At 41.3% G+C, this 5,768-nt stretch overlaps 1 long non-coding RNA gene across 1 annotated transcript; it reads right to left on the minus strand.

The window, feature by feature from the left end:
• Positions 1–3,323: 3,323 nt before the first annotated feature.
• On the minus strand, positions 3,324–4,330 carry LOC138227067 (uncharacterized). Its single transcript, XR_011184818.1, has 3 exons — positions 4,262–4,330; positions 3,767–3,954; positions 3,324–3,630 (listed from the first exon to the last, which is right to left on the minus strand). It is a non-coding gene; the product is annotated as an uncharacterized lncRNA (long non-coding RNA).
• Between the last annotated feature and the right edge of the window lie 1,438 nt (positions 4,331–5,768).

Below are 5,768 nucleotides of genomic sequence, written 5' to 3' on the forward strand. Positions count from 1 at the left end.
GCCACAAGCCACCTGGGAGACACCCCAAACATGTGGAAGAAGGTGCTCTGGTCAGATGAAACCAAAATCGAACTTTGTGGCCACAATGCAAAACGATATGTTTGGCGTAAAAGCAACACAGCTCATCACCCTCAACACACCATCCCCACTGTCAAACATGGTGGTGGCAGCATCATGGTTTGGGCCTGCTTTTCTTCAGCAGGGACAGGGAAGATGGTTAAAATTGAGGGGAAGATGGATGCAGCCAAATACAGGACCATTCTGGATGAAAACCTGTTGGAGTCTGCAAAAGACCTGAAACTGGGACGGAGATTTATCTTCCAACAAGACAATGATCCCAAACATACAGCAAAATCTACAAAGGAATGGTTCACAAATAAACGTATCCAGGTGTTTGAATGGCCAAGTCAAAGTCCAGACCTGAATCCAATCGAGAATCTGTGGAAAGAGCTGAAAACTGCTGTTCACAAACGCTCTCCATCCAACCTCACTGAGCTCGAGCTGTTTTGCAAGGAAGAATGGGCAAGAATTTCAGTCTCTCGATGTGCAAAACTGATAGAGACATACCCCAAGCGACTTGCAGCTGTAATCGCAGCAAAAGGTGGCTCTACAAAGTATTAACGCAAGGGGGCCGAATAATTTTGCACGCCCCACTTTTCATTTTTTTATTAGTTAAAAAAGTTTCAAAAATCCAATAGATTTCGTTCCACTTCACAATTGTGTCCCACTTGTTGGTGATTCTTCACATAAAATAAAAAATTTATATCTTTATGTTTGAAGCCTGAAATGTGGCAAAAGGTTGAAAAGTTCAAGGGGGCCGAATACTTTCGCAAGGCACTGTAGATGCTCTTGCTTCTCTTCTTGACAGCAGCTTGGAAGCTTCCTAAGGCAAGACTTTGCTTCCCCCTCCCCACAAATACTCAGATCTTTAGGTCAATTTACAGAAGTTTAACATTCTCCACATTCCTATAACCAAGGAAATATGTTTCTTAATTCCATTTACAGTATTCCATGTGGACCTAGGGTACATACAAGCTCAATTAATGTACACCTAAAAACTATCAGTACTTCTACAAAAAAAGTAGTAACAAGTTTACAGTACAGCGAATTGACCTTAGAATTTTGTAAAGTTATATATCCCATCAAAAAGTGGTGGACATTCACTTAAAAAAAAAAAGTCAACACACCTAAGGCTGCAGTACGTTTACAGTCAGTTTTACATAAAGAACATTTCAAGTCCCCCCCCCCCAAATTTGGGTTCCATAGCAGTACAAGACCAAAAACACCAACCATCTTTATTATTTAACAGCTGCAGCCTTGACTGGAACGCCATGAGGGGAAAGGTTTTAGAGCTTCAACATTATAAACAATTGAAGTACAAAAGCACAGATAGCACTAAAACCCTATTGCTGGGCCACTGTATATAGATTTAAGCCTTCCAGCCACATCATGTTTTCTACCATCAGAGAGATTACAGCTTGTACATATACAAACTTTTGGTAAAACTAAGCTTCACATTCACTACTCAGCTCCTTTAAATGTGTTCTAAAAATTGAACCAAATAGAAATGGTTTACTACCATAGTATCCTATACAGTCACAAGTCAATACACAGGAGCCAATGGCAAACCATGCAGTACTAAACAAAGCACAATTACACATCCAGAACAAGGGAGTCCTCCAGAAAAAGCACGTTTTCATACTGCTCTCTCCCTTCTCACAAGGCACAGTACACAACCAATTCCAGTCAGCATTGCAGGAAATTAGAAAAATACTGTCTCACTGGGTTAAATCAGGAAGTCTGCCTTACACTAGACAGGAGCATAGTTTCCCCCGTTTTACAATTTACTTAATTCACTTCTAAATTTCAGTCAATGTAAGATTTAGTTACATGTGTGCACCCATGAAATAAATCTTACATACTGCTGATTCTTTTCCAGTGGTACCATAATACAATTTAGCCATTTTTTTCCCAGTGCTTGCACAACACTTCCAATATTTGGCACTCATTTCCTCATTAACCAGTGCTTCTGCTAGGGGAATACTGCCATTAAGGCTAGAAAACCTACAAAGAACTCCAGCAGCTGCAGGCTAAACGAAGGCTTTAAAATCAGGGTCCCCTCCTACCTGGAACAGTCAGCTTTGGCTCAACCAGCCAGGTGGCTCAGGTGCTCCTGGAAACGGTCATCACAAAGCTGCTGTAAAGACCATCAGTCAGAACAGGAAGCTGTTCCTACCTTTAAAAGATGCTTAAGTGATGTCAAGCCCAAAGCTGCCCCACACGATCTCCCCTGGTCCCTTTTCCTGGTTGGTAGAGAACTCACTCAGCAACTGACTGGGTGCCCTGGCTGTTGTATTGGTTTAGAAACACTTAACTCCTCAAGCAGATCTTCACAGAAGAGAAAGCACCCAGTCTACAGTGTGCCACATCTGCATGTTATTCCTGGCAAATAAAGGTAATCCCTCTGGGAGCAAAGGCCTGGTCAACCCTTCCAACAGCAGAGAACCTGAAGTGGAGAAAGATTTAGATTTTGAGCCTCTACACTTAGAAACAGTAAAAAATTATTTACTTCTAGCTCCAGTTTTGTACTAAACTGCACAAATGTTCACAGTGCAGCACCTATCCAGGACAAACCAACAGGAAAAAACCCTGCAGAGAGCAAAGAGAAAACCCCACACTCCATGCTGTTGCCACAGGGGAGGGATCCAGTGCAGTTCCTCCTGTGAGAAGCAGTTTCTGTGCCAACACCCATCAAGAGAACCTGGCTGTCATGCTGTCTCCACAGAGCCTTAACCAGCAAGGAGTCTGCAGTGTGCCAATTCACTGTTGTACTGCAGTGTATCCAAAGTGATTTACTTACATGTGTGCACCCATGAAATAAATCAAACACAAAGCAGTAATTCACTTTTTGAGAGCAAGAATGACAGCCAGTCAAGTGCATGTCAGTGTAGAAGTGCAGCACCCAGAAGAAAGTCAGGGGAAAAAAAAAACACAAAAAGGCCTACACCTCATATTTAACACTCAAACATGATAGAAAATCACCAAAAGATTCCAAAATCTAACACTGGGCCTATTCTAATGGGTAAAAAAGCCCTCAATACTCATGAACTGGTTATTAATAGGAAAATTAACCTACTCCAAGTGAAAAACATGATACAGGAGTGAAATTCACCTCTTCTCCAGGGACAGTGTCCTTCTAGACACTACCTTTGCAACTGCTCCAAGAAGCATGGGCATCCAGGAAATTCAAGGACTGCTTGCAGCATCTCTTCACTTTCAGCTGTTGAAACCACAAGACTTCAATACTTACAGGTGGGCATCAACAGGTCACACGGTGAGTATCCTTTTAGCCACCCAGTGACCTTCCTCTGAACAATTCTCCAAGCCTGTCACTCCACACTCCACATCTGTGCTTTCAGATGGCCAGGGACTGGGAGCTCTGTTCACTGCACTGTAGTTTAACTCACAACAATCAACACCACTGCTGACCAGCCTTATAAAAAGAAGCAGCTCTGTGCACAGAAGCCCAAGGTTTCCACAAACTGTTCTGACAAGATCTCAACTGGCTACTCCACCAGCATCCTCTCTCCAGTGACTGTGCTCATTGTCACGATCTTCTCAGAACAGCACCTGAAGGAGACAAGGAAGCAAAACAGTGATGACCACCCCACTCCCACAGAGAGGGGACCAACACAAGTGCTGTACAGACTGATCCCAGCCTTCAAAGCCTCACACTAACCTTGACCTGTATCTCCCCTCTACTTACCTTCAGCTCACCTTGTTCACTGAGGGAAGCCCAAGAACACAAGCAGCACCACAGCTTTCTACACTCCAGCAGAGACAGAAGCACCAGCATGTTGGACAGAGTAGGAGAGGGAGTAGGTTCTTCCTTGTTATCCTAGTGAAACTGCTCAGTCAGGATATAAATCCTCTTTCTTGTTGCTGGTTTGAGACCTAGAGAAAAAAGTTTCAGTATTTAGTAACAAGAGTTTCATACACTAAAATCAGAACCCACCTGTCACAGCTGTGATCATCTGTTTCACAACTCTTCAGAATCCTACAAGTAGAGGAAGAGACTCATTTCTATAGATGTTAGAAAATTTAAAATTGTCTCAACCAAAAGCAAATAGGAATTTCACAATAACCTTAACTTCACCCTATGCTTTCACAAACTTAAATTTCTGAAAGTTATTTAAAAAAAATATGAAAACCCTTCCAAACTTCTCTTGATTAAAAATAAATACATAGCAAAACCACTCACCTTGCACAGTAACACCAAAAACTAACAACCACCGGCCCAATACCACAAAGACTCAAGAGCCCTTTCTCTTGCTATAGCCAGAAACAAACAGAGCCCAGCTTCCCAGGCTGCCTTGATATAAGCCTCACGATGACCTCAGGGGAATAGATAATTCACCAGGAGCCAATCCTAACATCTCCTCAAAGTGCAAACACCAAATCACCACTGCTTCTAATACAACACACACCTGCTTCCTATGACCAAACAAGTATTAACCAGCTAACCTATTGATCTCTCCATCCCAAAGCCAAATTAATTTCCAAATTACTTACAAGAACACACATTAAATAGCAATATGCTCAAATTATTCAATTAGTTGCAGTTTCTTAGTGATTAAACCATCTTTTTATCACTTCAACTTAACCCGTAAATGGTGAAAAGTGACTTTGAAGTCAAACTTCAAATTATTCAAGATCTTTAAAGTGTCTTTTACATAACTCCAAATGTTCAAAGTGTATGTATCCATACTGTATATCACATATACAGATGCTGCCATTCAAAACGAGCGAGGTACGCTGTGGTAAAACGCGGTGGGCATGTTGCATCACAACATGTCATAACGTGTCATATCACATCATACCGCAGCTATGATAATAGTATCCGGAATCACCGCCAGGTGGAGCTAATAAAGCTTAACCTCTCATGTACAGCGTTTGAGCTGTCACCAGAAAACACCCGGTTTCGAATCCCGATCACTGCTGAGGGACAATCTTTATCTAATTAAGATTTTAAGTTGTATACTCTTTAGAATTTTAATTTTAAACTGTATATTACAGCATGTTAATCATTGAACATTAAAAAGTTGGTATATTTTATAAAAGTAAGATTGCTGTTGGACAAAAGTACACAACCTTCCACCTTCGTCATAAATATTTTAATTATGCATAAATATTTTATGTATCAAAGTCTTTAACTTCTTAATTTACATGGGTTCTGGCTTTAATGTACTTGTTGTAACATTATTAATGAGCACTCTCAGGTTCACAGGGGTATGCACCCTCACCACTGCCACCTCAGGCTGGCCCCTCACCACTGAGGACTCAAACCCAGGTCTCCGGCATCACTCCACAGGGAACCACCCAGCTGAACTAAAGGGGGATCTTCTCTCAACCCAGTGGCTGTGGACTCTACTATCCACAGGGAAGGGCGGTGACGTCACCGTGCTGGTAAGCCAGCTCGCACAACCTGTAATGTCAGCCGTATGCAGTACATTAAGCTTATATTCTGTACTTCATAAAAAAGTTATAACATTTTATCATTTTCCAAGAATACGTACAGTACAGTAGTAAGAACACCATTTGCTGTTAATGTAAAAAGATAAATGTTGTAGTGAGTTAAATTCACTTGATAGCTATATTAATATTGAATCGTGTAACTAAGCAGCTAAAGTATCACAAGTGAATGTTTTGGAAACATTTTGACGTGTTTCTTTTTTTTTAAAATCTTCTATTGTTCTTGTGTACGCATT

This window comes from Lepisosteus oculatus, unplaced genomic scaffold, assembly GCF_040954835.1.
Source record: "Lepisosteus oculatus isolate fLepOcu1 unplaced genomic scaffold, fLepOcu1.hap2 HAP2_SCAFFOLD_220, whole genome shotgun sequence".
In the NCBI taxonomy this organism is placed as follows: domain Eukaryota; kingdom Metazoa; phylum Chordata; class Actinopteri; order Semionotiformes; family Lepisosteidae; genus Lepisosteus; species Lepisosteus oculatus.